We start from the raw sequence: 21,512 nt of genomic DNA on the forward strand, positions 1-21,512 counted from the left end.
CTCTACTAAAAATACAAAAAATTAGCCGGGCGCGGTGGCGGGCGCCTGTAGTCCCAGCTACTCAGGAGGCTGAGGCAGGAGAATGGCGTAAAACCCAGGAGGCGGAGCTTGCAGTGAGCCGAGATCGCGCCACTGCACTCCAGCCTGGGCGACAGAGTGAGACTCCGTCTCAAAAAACAAACAAACAAAAAAAAAAAAAAAAAAAAAAATGCAGTTGTGAACTGCAGTTTAGGCGACCTGTCACCATTAGGACTTGCCTGTTTTGACCTTAGAATTTCTAGCACTGCTAGAAATTCAGTTCTCAAAGGAAGAATCCATCTATTTTGTTTATTAGACTCATGAATGAATCCAAATCAGCATAACTGGCAATTGTATATCGTGGTATAGAAGTTTCTCCTTCAGTTGGAAGCAGTGGATCACACCTGTAATCCTAGCAATCTGGGAGACTGAGGAGGGTGAATTATTTTAGGCCAGGAGTTCGAGACCAGCCTGGGCAACATGGTGAAACCCTGTCTCTACCAAAAAAACCAAAAAAGTTTCTTCTTCATTTCTGCCTTTTGTAAGTTATTGTTTTGATTGAGATAATTAAACTATAATTGTATTAGGTGTTGCTACTGCCATTTACCCACACTGGTTTTACATACATTAATACATTTTTAGGTGAAGGTGGTAGCTCACCAAGGGCAGTATTTTTTATTATGACTCACAATAAGAAATGTATTGTATGTCAATTTAATATATATAAATATAAATTTATAATAACACATAATAAAAATTCTCTATTAAATAAGAATTTTATATAGAAAATATTTATATAAATATCTATATAATATTTACGTGGAAATTACATAATTATATATATGAAATGAAAGTCTCACAAAACAAGCCTTATTCTTACCACTAGTGATGCCCACTGACAGGACCCCATAGGGTATGCAGCACTCCCAAATCAATGTCTCAGCACTATTCTAGCAGCCCAATCTCATACAATTCCACAAAAGAAATCCTGTGCCAGCCAGCAAGAGTAATTCCCTCACCAGGCCACCTCCTGGAACTAGGGTCCAGCCACAGGGCCCCAGGATGAGCCCACAGGCATGAGATTCAACTCTTTGGGGGCACCTGGTTGATCCTAGGTGAGGGTGAAGCGTTGTAGAGTGGAGCATTCCAAAAAGGAGGAATAGGAAATGGGACCTTGGGAATCTCTGACTAGCACTGCTGGCCCCAGCTAGTCCTACGCACTGTGAGGAAGCCACTGCAATGAGTGGTGGGAAGAGATGCTGAGAATATCGCCCTCTGATCTATTTTATTCTATGCTATTATATTTCACAATTTTAAATGTCTTGTGACCCTCTAGATTGACAATTTCCAATCACTGTATGCCTTTCTGTCTTTCCATTCAGCGTCCTGGGAGAGAGAATTTGATCAACCGAGTTTGAGTAAAGTGTCTGTGTCTACACTAATCAGCAGTGGACAAGAGGAAAGGAGAGTGGGATCCTGAGGTCTAGATATGGCCATTTTCAATCCCAAACCTCCTGCATGAAAGGGATGAATTTCAGCAGTGGGTATCCTGCAAGCCAAGCAGCCACCCTAGACGGCATTTACTAGACAGACAAATAGCCTGAGGATTTTGGGCCCCAGCCCTAAACTTCTCAAGGGCTCTAGTTCAAGGGATGTTGACAAGTAAGAAATATTATATGATTTTATGGGAGGAGAGTCCAAGAAATAAAAGGATGAGTGATTTACTCAGAGTCACGTGGGGAAGAGACAAGGCTAGATCCATGTCTCTTATTCCCAGTCCATGACGCCTTGTTACTTATTCAATGCAATGAACTCAGAAGTCTATTGGCATTAAAACTGCTTCAAAAAAACCCCACATAATCCTAGTTTGTATGATGCTCTTCAGAAAGCTGTGTCACTGTTACGTATCTTATGTAGTATTATAAGGGCTTGTTTGATCATTTGCTCTGGTACTCATATAGGTCCAGCAGTCTGTAATTTCCTGTGACACTTCTTTTTCCTTTCTTATTAGATTGGAAAAGCATTTTCCTTCTTTCATCTTCAGAGGTTTTTTAATGTCTTTTATAATTCCTCAAAATGATTGAATGTGGCTCTGCAGTGACAGCAGTAAAGCAATTTGCGATTCTCCAAAAAGATGCAGTGCAAGTAAAAATTATTACTCTGTGTTAACAAAGTAACATATGACACCTAATATATTTTACCCTGATCCTCATGTCCATAACTGACTTTTCCAGAATTATGACTATGAAAGTATATCTTTAAAATGTGAAACAGACATTGGTTAAACTGGAAAGAAAGATTTGCATACTTTTTTTTTCTTTTAAAGAGTCAGTGGGGTCATAGCCACAGGCATTTGCAGAAGCATTAACTGCTACTGTGTGAGGACATCTGTGGCCCAAGTTAAGCTTTCTATTTTTCTTTCTGGGTCTCTTTCAGAGCCCTGGTAAAAAGATTTTTTAGTAAATAGCCAAAAACCCAAGAAAAGGGCCCTCACTTGATCTGAATTTATGATGACCACATTACACTTGCTGACTACCCCATGATATCTCTGCAATGAACAGTAATGCTTTAAAAGCATCGGTGTGTGTGTACGTGTGTGTGTTTCAGAACAAATGTTTTAATTCAGGATTTAGCTGACGGCTCCTTTTAGAAAAAGAAGGTGCCAGTAGAAACTGAAATACAAGGAACTCAGCTAGTGGTCAGGAAGGAACTTAGCTGGAGGTGGTGACTGTTTCATCAGAAGTTAGTATCTGGTTGTCATTGTTAAAGAGAAATCTCTGGTTTCTGCTTCAAAAGTCTGAACGCAGTTTTATTTTAACTCTCCTCTGACATCTATTCCTAGCACCTTATTCTCCACAGAAAGGGTTTCAAATGATTCAATATTTTCTAAACCTTAACTGGATTTAATTCTCCCCTTGGTGACTGAAATGACAGCAACCTAAGCACTATGCAACTGTTAACCTTCCCCCACCCAACAAAATCTCTTCCCTCAGTTTTTGAAGAAAGAACTTGAGCTGCTTCCTAAAATTACCACTCACGACTAGGAACTGAGACATTGAGAGTGCTGAGCAAGAGTTTTCTACCAAGGTAAGGACCAAACAAATTCAAAAAACATTCCAGGATGAAAGAAAATGAGTTCTCCATTTGTCCTTAAATCACTCTCTGCCCATGGAGTTACTCTCCCTTCCAAGGAACCTGCTGTCCCTTTGAAGGCCTCACTTATTTTAACCTAACGGTGGACTATAGGGCTGTTCTGTTATTCTGTTAGTTCTCTCTGTAGCTTTCTTTTTCACATTGAAATTGAGCATAGAACAAGATAAACCTGCATAGGGAGGAATTCAGAGTGCTCAGCTAAAGTTGGTAGTAGCAGAGCACAGATGTCTGTGGGTGTCCAGACAAATTATTGGTCCCAACTCACCAAAAATATTCCACTAGATCCAGGAGTAAAGTTATTACTTTCTGAGAAGAGTTTCCTGTAGGGAACAAGCCACGAGGGGCTGGTTTTTCACTGACAAGTATCAGATGGTCCCCCAGGGTCACGCAGGAATGTTTCCCTTAGGAAGCTATTATTTTCAGGATCAGCTATCAACAAACCATTCTCTGTATTTGGTCTAATTAAACTATGCACATTTTGGGGGTAGGTATAAAACAGAGATGCTGACATGCCAGCATTTATACTGCTGACACAAATGTTCTGAGTATAGTTGATGTAAGCGGTGCTGACATAAACCTTTTCCTTGAGAACAGCTGCTAGAGGTGCTTTGTTTTTCCACTATCTTCCAGTGGATTAACTTTAAGCACTGTCTGGGCTAAGAGTTGAAGCATTTTCTACTGAGATTTAATTCCCTAATATGAAAAATTAACCTACTGATTTCTCAATTACTTACTTCTTTCATGTTAATAACTATTTAAATTAAAGCATGTTTTCTCTTAAAGTTCAGTATTAGATGAAGAATGCAGTACTGATTGTTTTTGTACTAGAGGCATAGTTTGCAGAGCTCCTAAGATGACTAAAGTTCACTTAGTTTGGAGTGAAAAATGGAGGCATGACTATTATTGCATAAAATAAGTTATGTAACACAGATTTCATGTTAATGTGACTTGTGAACTACCCAGTTAACTGACAATTAGCTGCCACTGCTGATAATTTTGTAGATTAATGAGATAAAAGTTATAAATATTCTTCAAGGAGAATTGCACACATACTCAACACACACATATTTAAAGGGTTTGGGACATTCTAAAGTCACCGCTGAACCAGATCAATAACCTCCTTCATTGATTCCATTATGTGATCAAAGGTGGCATTTGCCACCTACATTTGGTGGTAGATTCTCCCCAGTAAGTCTTTTAGAAGATGACATCTTCACCCACAGTGTCTTTCTTTAGTACTGATAATCAAGGATTTTGTGAATTAGCAGGATTTACTGGCTGTTGAGTGCATATCAGTTCAAGTCCTCCAAGAAGCTGATGCCAAGACAGGATTCGATACACAAGAAATTTATGGGGAGGAAACTCCTGTAAAGGATAATGGAGGAGGGAGCAGTAAGTGGCAGGTGAGCCTTCAGACCTGGAAGCATTAGAAGTCCCACATCAGTCAAGATGGCCTGATGGCCTGCCTCTGGCAACCCCACCTGCTCCATCTCTACCTGGAGAAGTCTGGAGGAAACATGGCCTGGGCATGAGTGCCATGGTGGACTTGAAGGAGCAGCAGTTGGAGCTATCAGTCAACTGTGCTCCCCATGCAGGGTCTCTTGAAAAGAGGTCCAACGAGTGGTTTCCATGGCTACCAGAGGAGAAAAGAGGGTCCTTATAGGTACAAAAGTGCAAGTTCCTCTCTTCTTTTCTAACCCCACTTACATTTTGACAGCTGCTCCTCTTTGGCCATTATGGCTTGGCCAGCCAAAATGTCACATAGGGATGGGTAATATGATATCTTCTGCCTAAGTTTTTTTTTCTTTCTCAATACAATACTTACAGGCATTTCAATTGTTCAATAAGGGGATGGGGTAAACAACCACAGAGATTGAATAAATCAGCTTTATAATACAACCTTTACCTTTTGCCCCGGGTCAATGAACATCATCATCATCATCAAAACAATAAGATATTAATATTTAAGTGTGGAGCCCATGATACTCATCAAGATGCCACAGAAGCCATGCTGATATTGAGCGCCTCTTTCAGCTTATGGTCTCAGTAGGATTAAGTCCTAAGGTGGATGTCCAGTTTTCATTGCACTCCTGTTCCAACCAAGACCAAGAGGGCCATGGGACACTACTCTCATGTCCACTCCATGGGGCGAGAATGAACAAAAGATAATGGAGGATTCTTTTCATTAAACAGTGGAGCAGGAGCTCTCCCCTGGGTTGTGTTCTCTGGGGGAGTGAGATGCAGTACAAGTGCACTGGGTGGGAGAACAAAGAGGTCTGAGAGAGTAAAGGGGCAGGGACAGGACGGGACATTACAGAGAGCTACCCTGTGGTAGTAAAGTGAAATGCTCCCAGGACTTATGAAGTTTTAGATAATTTGTTCACTCATGCAACAAATAATTATGGGGCAGTTGGTATGTACCAGATAGAGTTCCAGGTGCTTGGGATGTATCATTGAACAAAACAAACATTCTTGCCTTCCTGTAGCTTATATTCTAGCAGGGAGATGCTACCATGTAAACAAGTAATAAACAAAATACATAAGTAAATTATGTCTAAATAAATACATTACATATAAACTACAGCTTTTCTTAAAATTGGTTTTCAGGAGGAATTCCCGCATCTGCGATTACTAGAAGCAGAAGTCTCTTTCCTCAGGTTTCTTAGCTCTTTAAAACTTCTTTCACCTGGGATTCCTGTTTCTTCCCCTGGGAAAGAAACACTTCCTTTGCAGAAATCTATCTAGTATAGTTTCTAAAATGTCACTGACAGAGTGAGATGTATTATGTAATTAATATCTTTGATCTCTGCAAATCCTGCTTTTTAACTGGATTTTAACAAACTTCCTAAAACCGGTTCAGAAAATGTATTTAAAATATAATTGGCTAAAACCAAATTAATACACACAGGTCTTCAATTTGAAATTCAGTAGAATAAACCTACCTGGAGCTGGGCATGGCACTGGATAAAGAGAGCCACGAGCCTCACTGATTATGATCTAAAATCCAGACCTTCTCGGTAATAAATAGGGGATGAGACAATAAAAAGTACTCAACTGCAAGGAAGGCAGACATTTCTATTCTTCCTTTGCTACATTAAACAATACAGCCTGCAATCTACAGTGACAGGAGGAGAAAGCCAAGTAAAAAATAATGACTTCAAGTGTGTAGGGCTCACAATTAAACCCTGACCCCAGCCCTACAGCAGTTGAACATATGCAATTCCAACTGGATTTAATGGTAGTACCGCCTCCCGCACCCCACCCCTCTCTCTCAAGAACTCCTTAAGGTCTTCTGGGTTTATCTTATTAGGATAAAACCCCCAAAATTAGTTGATTCATAATGAGATTTAAATGATGTACTTTAAAAGAGAGGATAAATGAATCATTGAGCTATTTCTCCACCCCAACCCCAGGTTTATACAGAGATTCTATTTTTAATGTCTTAAATTAAAAAAGCAAAAATTATCTTAGTAGCTGTTGGCAGTTAAAACTTTAATGAAATTTGATTGAGCCAACATTCAATTAGAAGACAATGTAGGTCACAACTAGAAATGATTTATAGGATGTATAGCAAGATCCCTCAGCTTTGTTATGACTAATATTTTTAAGAGCAGGCTGCACTCACTCTCCTCACCCCCTCTTCCCACTGGATCCATCTCCATTCTGCTGTCACTGTTCTAGTGAAGCTGCCCTCTCTGAGGTTACAGTGGCAATGGCTCCATCAGTCCTTCTCTGGCTCAGACTCAACATTCTTCACTTTTAGTCTCCTTTCTTGGTTCCCATGGCACTGTCTTTTCTTGGATCGCTTCATCTGCTCTCTCAACAGATTCCTTTCACTTCTTTCTCTTCTCTTCCTCATTTCTTAGAGACAAAACCCCAAATACAGTTATTGGTTCTCTCCCCTTCAATATTATCTACTTCACAGTTTCTACGATCATGCTGTAAGCCCTGAACTCAAAGTTTCAGTTCTAAATATACAACTATCTTCTAAAATCTACAAATTGATGTCCCCCTTCATGTCAAGTTCAAAAGTCTGAAATAGAAATTAACTTCCTTTCCCTTTCCCTCCTCTTCCTATGTTTACAATATCTTCTATGTTCTCTCAGTCTTACTGGCCAGAAAACGTGGTCAGAATCATCTTCAAGTTTTTCTTACCTTTCAGTCCCTACATTTAATTACACATCCAATCTACTATTCTATTTTAATAATTTTGAATTTCTAGTCCCAGTCCCACCTTGTATATCTAGGCTTATATGAGACTGTCTGGATTATTACAACAGCCTTTTGACTGAATTTCCTCTCTCTCCTTTTCTTTAAGAAATATTGTTCTATTTTATATTATGTGCCAACGTTGTGCTAGGAGCTTGGAGTATGAAAGGAATTAGACCACCTTTCTCTGAGGAGCTCACAGTGTAGTGGGAAAGATGGATGTGAATAATATTCACCTCTGTATACTATGATAAGCACTATACATACCAACACAGTCCTAGGTGGCAGAGAGTGTGGTGGTTAAGTCTCCCTATAGGAGGTAGACAGGGAGTCAACAAGGGCTTAAGTAGAGAAGGTGACTTTGGGGCTGGGTTTAGGGATGGATAGGATTTCACCTGAGGGGGACAGTAGTGGGGAAGGACATTCTGGTTCAAGAGGATGTTACATCCCATAGACATTAAGGAGCATGGTGTGTTTAGTAGTCTGGTGATCACTGAACACAGACCATAAGGTGGGCAGTGGGTAGACCTGAGGCTAGAAGGTGTATTGAGCCAGATCGTGACGTGCTTCCAATGAGGGACGTGGGTTTTGTTCTATAGATAGTTTACAACCATCAGTTTCACTTCCCGCATCTAACTAAATACCAAGTTCCAACTGGACTCAACATACTAATGCTCAAATCTAATCTATTTTCTCCAATTCCATTGACCTTGCCTTATTTCTGGCTCTATTTTTGGAGGCTCCTAGTTAAATTTCCCTTTATAAAAATGAGGACATCTCTATCTCATCCTAGCCATTAAATTAATGATATTTTCCCTTTCTTATAGAAAACAAATGGATTTGGTAATGTAAGGCAGTATCAGGGTCTGTCTACAAATTTCCTAGAAGACAATCTATACATAAAGTTATATATGTTGCATTTAATTTTCACTAAAATCCTGTGATAAACCTCCCTATCCAGAAATTTTGCTTGCTCATTTTAATCTGGCTACTAGAGAATGGAAAGGTATTTCCACATGGGTCCAGCCTTAAATGACAATATGAGTGGTCAATCATTTCTGCCACCCTTGCTGCCCCAAGGGAGGTAATAAAAGTAGTTAGAACACCTGTCACTGAACTTGGATGTGCATGGTGAGCAAAGCCCTCCACATCTTCCTATTCAGGAGGAGTTGCCACATCTCAGTGGCTCCTAGGCTGCTTAAGCTTTTGATGTACCCTACGTAGACAAAAGGGTACAAAAGCAAGGTGGCTAACATCTAACTGTTGCCTTGAGTAGAAAATAAAAGGAATTACAGAACAAACGTTTGGCTAATTTCAAAGTATCCCTTAGTGCTTGAAAACTTTGTCTTATTATTTTTTATACAGAATCAAAGTAGGCCTATCTTAGAAAAGGGAACATCCTTAATGTTGGAGAGGTTTTAAAATAGGCTCTCACTATATCCAACCCAGATTATTGTGCTGATAGACTGATGTTTTCCCCACTTCCTGCCTTTCTTCTCCAGTTATTTTACATTCTACTTTCTGATTTTGCTGTTCAAAATGCATATTGGCCACCTTTATATTTAAACACTCCAGTTTACTTCCTCTTGTTTCATAAAGTCCAAAATTGCTGGACATGGCCTACCTCCCTCTCCATCCTGATTGCCTATCTTTACCCAACAACAGCACATGAAATTTCTAGGAATAACCCCCCCAAAAATGTGGGAACTGTATGATTTGTGCCTCTATGAAATACTCATTTTTCTCTCTCTTTTTCTTTGTTCATAAAGACAGGGTCTCACCCTCTTGCCCAGGCTGGTCTCGAACGCCTCTTTATACAGTGTTTGTGGAGCTCATGGATTGATTTCTGAAGGTCCTCGAAGTTCCTGAAACTTACTCATTTTGAGTAAGGTATACACTATAGCATTGTTTAGGGGTATAAGCTCCATATATTTTATAAGATTTTCCAGTAGGTCTTTAAACTCTAAAAGGTTAAGAAACACCATAAATCTGTTGAGAGAGCTAGGACACAGATGACCAAATTTGATAGAACAATAAAGAAAGTAAGACTGGATGACAGTGTTGTAGAGTCTCATCGTCAAGTATGGAATCTCATTTATAAAATGTAAAAACTGAGGCCCAGGGAATTTTAATGATTTGCCTGAGTTCATTTACAAACTAAACTACACAATTTAGATTTAACTGTGCAATGTCTTTTCCATTGTTTGCTTTTTCATGTATTTATTGTTTTACTCAAAATTATTATAGAGTGGAAGATACTTGAAAGCAGCAACTATGCCTTGAAATGATGATTATGATGGTGATGGCAATGATGATAAAGATGATTTTAGAGGAAATTATGAATAAGAAACATGTCTAAGACTAAAAAAATACAATTACGTAGTGCTAATTCTTAAATATTTAGAGTACTCAATTTACCTCTTAAAAATCCTGGATAATGAGAATTTATTGATTTAAGTCAACTGCATCCAATAAGTCAGGCAATTTTCAAATAATTGTGTGATTTTTAAAAATGAAATACTCTGAAATGTTGAATACACTAATTTGCAGATCTGAGAACATGTTTTTCATATGGTATCCAAGTGATTCATGAATTGCTTAAGGAAAGAAGTTGAAATTTACCTGAAATATCTTTTGTTAGGCTATGGGAAGCAGAGGAACTTGCTTTACATTTTTGTTTAATCTTCACTAGTAGCTCAAATCTCATTGTCGATTTTACTGATTCATAAAAGGTTATAGAAATGCTATTATTTTGTCAGAGAACTAAAGTGCCCTCTACTGTTTCTTCTTTGTCATTACAGCCAACTTTCTGTTAAGATACTTGATTTAATAGAAAAGTTGTCCTTACAGAAATAACCAGCAATAAATTCATTTCTGATAAAGATTCTAATTATAAAAAAGAAAATTATCATTAACTAAGCATTTTGAAGCATGTGCATGTTTTATAAATTGACCAGTAAATAAAATCCTACATATTTGCCTTAATCATATTTTTGTCACTTTTATCTTAAAAATTCAAATTCCACTTTATAAAAAACATTTCTACTTTTTGGCATTTGTTTCAATTCATTTTATACAGCCTAAATTTTTACAGCCTAAACTATGTTTTACAGCCATTTTATACAGCCTAAACTATGTTGACTAGTATCTTTTTTTTAAAAGATGACCAAAATAGATATATTTTTGATTTAAATATTCAGAAGCATAAGAAAATTAAGAAGGGCCAATCACTATTTTCTGAATATAACTAATGAAATTTATTACTGAGAAAAAAATTCTCTTAAGATGTCATGTTATTAACTTAAAAATAGAATCATCTTACAAATTTACATATTTGCTTGTTGTAAACTTCAATTTTGACTAATAATTATGCATGTCACTTCCCTTCACTAAAGTAATCCAAGTTAGCTCTGAGTCATTTCAACCACTATTACTAACAGCATCATTAAAAAAAAAAAAAATGTCATTTCCTAGTCTTAAAATTTCAGTTATCTACATGTGTAGAGGCCTAGAATCTGTAGAGAACACTCTTTTACAAGTTCATAAATCCAATTATTCCATAAATCTTTCACCCTTTCTCACTCTCTTTTTCATAGGACCTTTTCATCATTGCCAAGGTTTTAAAAATTTCCTAGTTGTTGGTAGCTATTCAGTTCTTGTACAAAGACACAAATCTTGGCTGCTGGCCTTTTGGCATCTGCTAATTTTTTCATAGACCTCAATTGAACTTTCAGCCTGTTCACGGAACTTCAGAGGCTGACAATAGAAACAGCTCCTATTTGTCTTTTCACCCTTCACTTTTAATCCTTTCCATAAGTCACTTGAAAGTACAGTACTAGGTAGTTCAAGGATAGAGAGGAAAAAGATGAAAATCTATTTTCCCTCCATAATGCTTTCAGTTTCCCATTTTCTTTTCATCCAAAGAAAAGCAAATTAAGCAAATAAACATTAACATTGGTAATAATCTAATTCATGTAACTAAGATTGATGTTGGGTGAGCCTCAATCTTATAATGCAGTCATTTGAGCCTTTTCTGTTATGCCAGAATTAACTGTAGAAGGAGCCATAAAAGTTCATATAAAAAAGGGAAAACTGGCTTAGCACTGTGAAGCAGAAGCAAGAGGTGCATGCTAGAAAGTTGGGAGCTCACGTAAATAAACTATAGAACTCAGAATTTGCCATAACGTGCAGATCCTTCTTGGGGCTATAAATTAGGCAGTTAATGCCTTATCTGAACCTGGGAAGAATAATTTTCAGTTGCTTTTCCTCGCCCTCACTAACTCTTCCACAAGGGAAGAAGCGTAGCCTGTCTGCTTGGTGACTGCTTCTCTAAGCTGAGCCCATCTGGATCAGAGCTCAGACCCACCTCCAGGAGGATGTAAAGGCCATCGGCCTTGGATGGCAGCAATTCTGGGCAGCAATTCTCCTTCAGGTAAGTTTCCCCAGGGATTGGGACACAATATTGTGGCTGATAATTTAAACTATAATCTTCACTCAAATACTATTGGTAGTAAAAATGTTATGTTCATATCTGGAAGATGTTAGAGGGCCAATTTATTATAGTGCCATTTGTTTCTGATGTATTTTTCCCCATGTTCTGAGGACAGCTGCATTGTCAGCTATTGAACTTGTAGGGCCAATAAGCTTCAGCAAATTCACACTGTAAATCCTCTTGACCAATGGGTTTTTATCCATGCTATACTGAGTATATTCTGCAATGTAAGCTGTTTAATTTGCTGTTGCCTCTGTTTCTGACATTTGTTTTGTGTTCTGGAAAACCTTTCAGATCTATAATGTCTGACAAAAACATAGGGGAGTAGAAATGTGGAACCAATTACAAATAAGAGAAGCTTACTATGACGGTATTAAGATCCAAGTTTTACATTGCCTTTAAAAAAAAGTGTTCACAGGAACACAGGATAAAAATAAATGACAATTTGGGATTGGTGGAAGTTCTTTAATATCCTGAGGATCACTATAAACTTCATGGAAGACCAGGAAGACTGGCTGACAATCATATCAACAGTAGGTGGAAGAAAACTATGGCCGGCTTCCTAGGATTTGAAGGAAGAGGAACACAAATGTTGGATGCCCACAGGTAGCCCATTTCCTCAGAAGTAAGCAACCCTGTCTGAGCCCTGGAATCAGACATTTCTCCTAGAAGCTGCAGTTCCTTTTAGTGAGGACCATGGTCTGGGTGTTAGGTTTGCTCATGGCTACTCTGGTCTTTGCTTCTTGGCTTTCTCAGTAAGGATAGCGAGGCAATCTATGTACATATGCATAAACAAACACATATACACATACGCATACACATGCACACCAATAGACAGGCATGTGTAAATATACACGTGCATGTATCTGTGCACATAAATATATGCATATTGGAGAAACTATGAGTTCATATCAAAACTGCAGTTCCAATCCACTCCCTAAGCATACATTCTTGCCTTCCCGCATTCCATATTTATATGTCCTTCCTTCCATAGTGAGAACTTCCAACCACATCAACACATTTATTCATTTGTACAACCCTTTGGTATACCTGAAGTAGGTCTGGAATTGCTTTGCCCATGTCATTATAGTAACAAATCTACCAAGAAGATTTTGAGATTTGCTTGCAGTTCTTCCTCCCCTCCTACCCCAAGAATGAGGGGATATAGTTAGATAACTGTATTTACAAGTTACTTTAGTTGTTCTTTCCTCCTTCCTTTACTTTCCTTTAGTATGGCTGTGGCATTCATTTGAAATATAAATAGGTTAATGTATTTTATTTTGCTTTCAGTTTTAGAACTTCCTTCTGGCCGGGCGCGGTGGCTTACACCTGTAATCCCAGCACTTTGGCAGGCCGAGGCAGGTGGATCACAAGGTCAGGAGATCAAGACCATCCTGGCTAACATGGTGAAACCCCGTCTCTACTAAAAATACAAAAAATTAGCCAGGCGTGGTGGCGGGCACCTGTAGTCCCAGCTACTCAGGAGGCTGAGGCAGGAGAATTGCTTGAACCTGGGAGACAGAGGTTGCAGTGAGCCGAGATCATGCCACTGCACTCCAGCCTGGGCAACACAGCGAGACTCTGTCTCAAAAAAACAAAACAAAAACAAAAAAGGAACTTCCTTCTTGTTGATATTGATTTTATTTTTGGAATATGTAGAATATTAACATGCTTTCAAAAGTCAAACTGTACAAAAAAGGTATAATAAGAGATGTGTCACTTCTTTCTGTATTCCTTCTATCCAATTTCCCCAAACTCCTAAAGGCAACTAACTTGTTTTCTGGTTTGTGCTTCCAGTGTTCCTTTCTGTAAAAACAGGCATTTATATGAATTTTTAAAAGTCCCTTCTTTTATACACAAAGTTAGCATACTATATATACATTGTTGCATTTTGTTTTTTTCCCTTAATTAAGTCTCCCAGAAATCATTCCCTAACAGTAAATAGTGTTCCTCCTTATTCCGTCTTATAGCTGTATAGTACTTCATTTTCTGTACGTACCATAGTTTATTCAACCAATCTTCTATGCTCGACAAAGATAAACAGTACTCTATGAATAACTTAATACATGTGTTTTCATAGTTTCATATTATTAAAGATATACATTTAAAATAAATTCATAGAGGGATTTCTGTGTTGAGATTTGGGCATACATAGTTGCTTACAGATGGTTAAATTCCCTTCCAGAGGAGTTGCACCTATGCATCAGCAATATGGCATTAGCTGTTCCTCCACTGTCTCGTCAACAGAATGTGTTATCAAGCTCTTGAATTTTTGCCAACTTTTTGGGTGAAAAATAGAATTTCAATGTAGTTTTAGTTTGCATTTTTATGTGATTAAAATTACACATATTTTCATGTGGTCAAGGGCTATATCTTTTTGTTTCTTTCCATAGGATTTCTACAGGTCTTTTTCTATAGGATTTCTATAGGTCTTTTATTCTTTTTTTTTTTTTTTTGAGAAAGTTCTCAAATAAAGGAGTTAACCCTTTATCTATGTTGTGACTATTTTCTCCCAGTTTGTCAGCTGTCTTTGACTTAGTAGTATTTTTCAGGCCATGTAAAATTTTTATTATGTAGTCAAATCTAGTCTTTTATTGTCTATGGGACTGTAGTCATACTTAGAAAGCTTTTCCTTAAACACTGGATTCAGAGGAATTCACTCATGGGGTATTTTTTTCTTTTTGGTACTTGTATAGTTTTACTTTTTATATTTAGATCTCTGATCCATTTGGAGTTTATTCTTGGGTGTGATGAAAGAAATGGATCTACTTTTATCTTTTTCCAAACAGCTATCCACTAGTCCCCACACTGTATAGTAAACAGAGCATTTTTGTCCCAGTGATTTGAGATACCACTTTTGTCATAAATTTTTATATGTAGCCGGGTCTACTTCTGGAGGTTTTATTTTATTCCCTTTATCTGACAGTTTATTCTTGTGCCAGTACTTACCATTTAATGAAAGACCTTTGTAACACATTTTTATGCCTGGGAGTAGTTCTGCCTTCCTCCCACTACCTCCTCCCAGGGGTCTTCTTATTTAGTAGTTTCCTTGCTATTTTGTGTTTATTTTTTATATTTGTATATTTAATAAAAATTAATATGAGGATGGCTTTCATTATATCATCATTAATAAATCATACTAAGCCTAAATTTTGAGAACCGCATTTATAAACAGAGGGGGTTGATAGCCATTTTATTCCTGACTGTGAAAAATAATTTATTTAATCTCCATACAAGCTGAGTACAGAAGCAAATTATTTCAGTTTAGTGCAGCCTTGAAAAAACATTGATTTTATTGTTATTCCTAATATTTCCCTATTCTTAATCTTCATCTTTCACCAACACCACCATTCCCTCACCCAGCACCAAGGAAGGAAGAAACATGCTACTATCATGTTCTGATAGTTACTGCTTCATAGACATGGAATCTGCAGTTGAAAACAAGGTTTCATCTTATCACTCTTTGTAACAATAGAACCCTCAAATGTATCTATTTATGGACCTAAAAATAACTTAACATAATTGTAGTCTACTGCTTCTGCCTTGGGATTGTTTCTACACTAAAGTGCCCCTACAGAAGGCCAGAGAAGACTGACCCAACCCTGATTCCATCATGGTAATCATGCTTTTGAAATTAGGGCAAGCAGGAAAACTAAGGCCAATTTGACCTGCGTCGATTCAAAAAATCTTATCTGTTAACTCCCAGTGGCCCAGGAAGGTTCATAAGGTTTTAAAATTCCAAATCCTATAGAAGTTATGTTTATCATAATAAATAGTACATATTCATTTGTTTCTGGTGTAAAATTAGCATATTAAAATTTATCTTCCCTATAAGGTTTCATCAAAAATCGACCCTTTTTTCCATTAATTCTGGAAAAAGGTTTTGTAATTTCAGGGATAACCAGCTGGAATAGTTGATCATTAGAATTGCATACTTCACTGACACAGTCCAAAGCTTTAAAAAATGCAGCTCAAAAGATGTATTGTAACAACTTAGATTCTCAATCTGATATGGCTCTGAAACCAACGGACTGTTTCATGAAGGCTTAACTTCAATCAGAAAAGATAGCTCTACATGTTAGAGAACTTTTATTTTAGAAACTTTTGTGATTACTCTTAGTGTAGAAACTTTTTTTAAAAATATACTTTAACTTCTGGGCTACATGTGCAGAACATCCAGGTTTGTTACATAGTTATGTACGTGCAATGGTGGTTTGCTGCACCCATCAACCCGTCACCTACATTAGGTATTTCTCCCAATGCTATCCCTCTTCTAGCCTCCCAGACCCCAACAGGTCCCAGTGTGTGATGTTCCCCTCTTTGTGTCAATGTGTTCTCGTTGTTCAACTCCCACTTATAAGTGAGAACATGCAGTGTTTTGTTTTCTGTTCCTGTGTTAGTTTGCTGAGAATGATTGTTTCCAGCTTCATCCATGGCCCTGCAAAGGACATGAACTCATCCTTTTTGTGGCTGCATAGTATTCCATGTGCCACATTTTCTTTACCCAGTCTATCATTGATGGGAATTTGGGTTGGTTCCAGGTCTTTGCTATTGTGAATAGTCCTGCAATAAACATATGTGTGCATGTGTCTTTATAGTACAATGATTTATAATCCTTTGGGTATATATACCCAGTAATGGGATTGCTGGGTCAAATGGTATTTTTGGTTCCAGATCCTTGAGGAATTTCCACACTCTCTTCCACAATGGTTGAACTAATTTACACTCTCACCAACAGTGTAAAAGCGTTCCTATTTCTCCACATCCTCTCCAGCATCTGTTGTTTCCTGACTCTTTAATGATCACCATTCTAAGTGGCGTGAGATGGTATCTCGTTGTGGTTTTGATTTGCATTTCTCTAATGACCAGTGGTGATGAGCATTTTTTTCACGTTTGTTGGCCACATAAATGTCTTCTTTTGAGAAGTGTCTGTTCATATCCTTTACCCACTTTTTGATCAGGTTTTTTCTTTTTCTTCTAAATTTGTTTAAGTTCCTTGTAGATCTGGATACTAGCCCTTTGTCAGATGGATAGACTGCAAAAATTTTCTCCCATTCTGTAGGTTGCCTGTTCATTCTGCTGATAGTTTCTTTTACTGTGCAGAAGCTATTTAGTTTAATTAGATCCCATTTGTCAATTTTGGCTTTTGTTGCCATTGCTTTTGGTGTTTTAGTCATGAAGTCTTTGCCCATGCCTATGTATTGAATGGTATTGCCTAGGTTTTCTTCTAGGGTTTTTATCATTTTGGGTGTTACATTTAAGTCTTCAATCCATCTTGAGTTAATTTTTGTATAAGGTAAAAGGAAAGGATCCGGTTTCAGTTTTCTGGTTAGCCAGTTTTCCCAACACCATTTATTAAATAGGGAATCCTTTCCCCGTTGCTTGCTTGTATCAGGTTTGTCAAAGATTAGATGGTTGTAGATATATGGTGCTATTTCTGAGGCCTCTGTTCTGTTCCATTGGTCTATATATCTGTTTTGGTACTAGTACTATGCTGTTTGGTTACTGTAGCCTTGTAGTATAGTTTGAAGTCAGGTAGCGTGATGCCTCCAGCTTTGTTCTTTTTCCTTAGGATTGTCTTGGCTATACAGAGTCTTTTTTGGTTCCATATGAAATGTAAAGTAGTTTTTTCTAATTCTGTGAAGAAAGTCAATGGTAGCTTGATGGGGATGGCATTCAATCTATAAATTACTTTGGGCAGTATGGCCATTTTCATGATACTGATTCTTCCTATCCATGTGCATGGAATGTTTCTCCATTTGTTTCTGTCTTCTCTTATTGCCTTCAGCAGTGGTTTGTAGTTCTCCTTGAAGAGGTCCTTCACATCCCTTGTAAGTTGGATTGCTAGGTATTTTATTCTCTTTGTAGCAATTGTGAATGGGAGTTCACTCATGATTTCGCTGTTTGTCTATTATTGGTGTATAGGAATGCTAGTGATTTTTGCACATTGATTTTGTATCTTGAGACTTTGCTGAAGTTGCTTATCAGCTTAAGGAGATTTTGGGCTGAGATGGCGGGGATTTCTAAATATACAATCATGTCATCTGCAAACAGAGACAATTTGACTTCCTGTCTTCCTATTTGAATACGCTTTATTTCCTTCTCTTGCCTGACTGCCATGGACAGAACTTCTAATACTATGTTGAATAGGAGTGGTGAGAGAGGGCATCCTTGTCTTGTGCCAGTTTTCAAAGGGAGTGCTTCCAGCTTTTGCCCACTCAGTATGATATTGGCTGTGGGTTTGTCATAAATAGCTCTTATTATTCTGAGATACCTTCCATCAATACCTAGTTTTTTAGAGTTGTTAGCATGAAGGGGTTTTGAATTTTATCGAAGGCCTTTTCTGCATCTATTGAGATAATCATGTGGTTTTTGTCATTGGTTCTGTTTATGTGGTGAATTATGTTTATTGACTTGTGTATGGTGAATGCATCCCTTGCATCCCAGGAATGGAGATGACTTGATTGTGGTGGATAGCCTTTTTAATGTGTTGCTGGATTCACTTTGCCAGTATTTTATTGAGGATTTCCACATCAATGTTCATCAGGGATACTGGCCTAAAATTTTCTTTTTTTGTTTTCTCTGCCAAGTTTTGGTATCAGGAAGATGCTGGCCTCATAAAATGAGTTAGGGAGATGTCCCTCTTTTTCTATTGTTTGGAATTGTTTCAGAAGGAATGGTACCAGCTCCTCTTTGTACCCCTGGTAAAATTCGGCTGTGAATCCGTCTTGTCCTGGGCTCTTTTTGGTTGGTAGGCTATTAATTACGGTGTCAATTTCAGAACTTGTTATTGGTCTATTCAGGATTTGACTTCTTCCTGGTTTAGTCTTGGGAGGATGTATGGGTCCAGGGATTTATCCATTTCTTCTAGATTTTCTAGTTTATTTGCATAGAGGTGTTTATAGTATTCTCTGATGGTAGTTTGTATTTCTGTGGGATCAGTGGTGATCATTTATCATTTTTTATCATTTATCATTTTTTATTGTGTCTATTTGATTCTTCTCTCTTTTCTTCTTTAATAGTCTGGCTAGCGGTCTATCTATTTTGTTAATCTTTTCAAAAACCAGCTCCTGGATTCATTAATGTTTTGAAGGTCATTTCGTGTCTCTATCTCCTTCAGTTCTGCTCTGATCTTAGTTATTTCCTGTCTTCTGCTAGATTTTGAATTTGTTTGCTCTTGCTTCTCTAGTTCTTTTAATTGTGATGTTAGGGTGTTGATTTTACATCTTTTCTGCTTTCTCCTGTGGGCATTTAGTGCTATAAATTTCCCTCTACACACTGCTTTAAATGTGTCCTAGAGACTCTGGTACATCATGTCTTTGTTCTCACTGGTTTCAAAGAACTTACTTTTTTCTGCCTTAATTTCGTTATGTACCCAGTAGTCATTCTTTGTTCAGTTTCCATGTAGTTGTGCGGTTTTGACTGAGTTTCTTAATCTGAGTTCTAATTTGATTGCACTGTGGTCTGAGAGGCTGTTTATTATGATTTCTGTTCTTTTCCATTTGCTGAGGAGTGTTTTACTTCCAATTATGTGGTTGATTTTAGAATAAGTTCAATGTGGTGCTGAGAAGAATGTATATTCTGTTGATTTGGGGTGGAGAGTTCTGTAGATGTCTATTAGGTCCGCTTGGTCCAGAGCTGAGTTCGAGTCCTGAATATCTTTGTTAATTTTCTGTCTTGCTGATCTAATATTGACAGTGGGGGTGTTAAAGTTTCCCACTATTATTGTGTGGGAGTCTAAGTCTCTTTGTAGGTTTCGAAGAACTTGCTTTATGAATCTGGGTGCTTCTGTATTGGGTGCATATATATTTAGAAGAGTTAGCTCTTCTTGTTGCATTGATCCCTTTACCATTATGTAATGCCCTTCTTTGTCCTTTTTGATCTTTGTTGGTTTAAAGTCTGTTTTTAACAGAGACTAGGATTGCAACCCCTGCTTTTTTATTTTTTTTTTTTCATTCCATTTGCTTGGTAGATATTCCTCCATCCCTTTATTTTGAGCCTAAGTGTGTCTTTGCACGTGAGTTGGGTTTCCTGAATACAGCACACCTATGGGTCCTGACTCTATCCAATTTGCCAGTCTGTGTCTTTTAATTGGGACATTTAGCCCTTTTACATTTAAGGTTAATACTTTTAAGAAATTCTTTTAAGAAAATTCTTTTAAGAATGTTGAATATTGGCCCCCACTCTCTTCTAGCCTGTAGGGTTTCTGCAGAGAGATCAGCTGTTGGTTTCATGGGCTTCCCTTTGGGGGTAACCTGACCTTTCTCTCTGGCTGCCCTTAACATTTTTTCCTTCATTTCAACCTTGGTGAATCTGACAATTATGTCTTGGGGTTGCTCTTCTCAAGTATCTTTGTGGTGTTTTCTGTATTTCCTAAATTTGAATGTTGGCCTGCCTTGCTAGGTTGGGGAAGTTCTCCTGGATAATATCTTGAAGAGTGTTTTCCAACTTGGTTCCATTCTCCCTGTCACTTTCAGGTACACCAATCAAATGTAGGTTTGGTCTTTTCACAACGTCCCGTATTTCTTGGATGCTTTGTTCGTTCCTTTTCATTCTTTTTTCTGTAAACTTGTCTTCACGCTTTATTTCATTAAGTGCATATTCAATCCCTAATACTTTTCTGGCACTTGATTAATTCGGCTATTGATACTTGTGTGTGTTTCACGAAGTTCTCATGCTGTGTTTTTCAGCTTCATCGGGTCATTTATGTTCGTCTCTAAACTGGTTATTCTAGTTAGCAATTCCTCTAACCTTTTTTCAAGGTTATTAGCTTCCTTGCATTGGGTTAGAACATGCTCCTGTAGCTCAGAGGAGTTTGTTATTATCCACCTTCTGAAGCCTACTTCTGTCAATTCATCAAACTCATTCTCTGTCTAGATTTTTCCCTTGCTGGCAAGGAGCTGTGATCCTTTGGAGGAGAAGAGGCATTCTGGTTTTTGGAATTTTCAGCCTTTTTGCACTGGTTTTTCCTCATCTTCTTGGATTTATATACCTTTGGTCTTTGATGTTGGTGACCTTCAGACGGGGTTTTTGTGTGGACGTCCTTTTTGTTGATGTTGATGTTCTTCCTTTCTGTTTGTTAGTTTTCCTTCGAACAGTCAGGCTCCTCTGCTGCAGGTCTGCTGGAGTTTGCTGGAAGCCAACTCCAGACCCTGTTTGCCTGGATGTTATCAGCAGAGGCTGCAGAACAGCAAAGATTGCTGCCTGGTCCTTCCTCTGGAAGTTTTGCCCCCAAAGGGCACCCGCCAGATGCCAGCCAGAGCTCTCTTGTACGAGGTATCTGTTGACCCCTGCTGGGAGGCATCTCCCAGTCAGGAGGCACAGGGGTCAGGGACCCACTTGAGGAGGCAGTCTGTCCTACTATGTTGGGAGATCTGCTGCTCTCTTCAGAGCCAGCAGGCAGAAACGTTTAAGTCTGCTGAAGCTGCACCCACAGCTGCCCCTTCCCCCAGGTGCTCTGTCCCAGAGAGATGTGAGTTTTATCTATAAGCCCTTGACTGGGGCTGCTGCCTTTCTTTCAGAGATGTCCTACCCAGAGACGAGGAATCTAGAGAGGCAGTCTGGCTACAGCAGCTTTGTTGAGCTACAGGGGGCTCCGTCCAGTTTGAACTTCCTGGAGGCTTTGTTTACACTGTGAGGG

At 38.2% G+C, this 21,512-nt stretch overlaps 1 long non-coding RNA gene across 1 annotated transcript in view; it reads right to left on the reverse strand.

The window, feature by feature from the left end:
• Nucleotides 1-203: 203 nt before the first annotated feature.
• The window catches only part of LOC126953484 (uncharacterized), a 41,559-nt gene continuing 20,250 nt past the window's right edge, over nucleotides 204-21,512 (reverse strand). Inside the window, exon 2 of the long non-coding RNA XR_007725232.1 lies at nucleotides 204-13,893. This is a non-coding gene — a long non-coding RNA (uncharacterized LOC126953484). The remainder of the gene's footprint in view (nucleotides 13,894-21,512) is intronic.

Source organism: Macaca thibetana, chromosome 4 (genome assembly GCF_024542745.1).
Source record: "Macaca thibetana thibetana isolate TM-01 chromosome 4, ASM2454274v1, whole genome shotgun sequence".
Taxonomy (NCBI): domain Eukaryota; kingdom Metazoa; phylum Chordata; class Mammalia; order Primates; family Cercopithecidae; genus Macaca; species Macaca thibetana.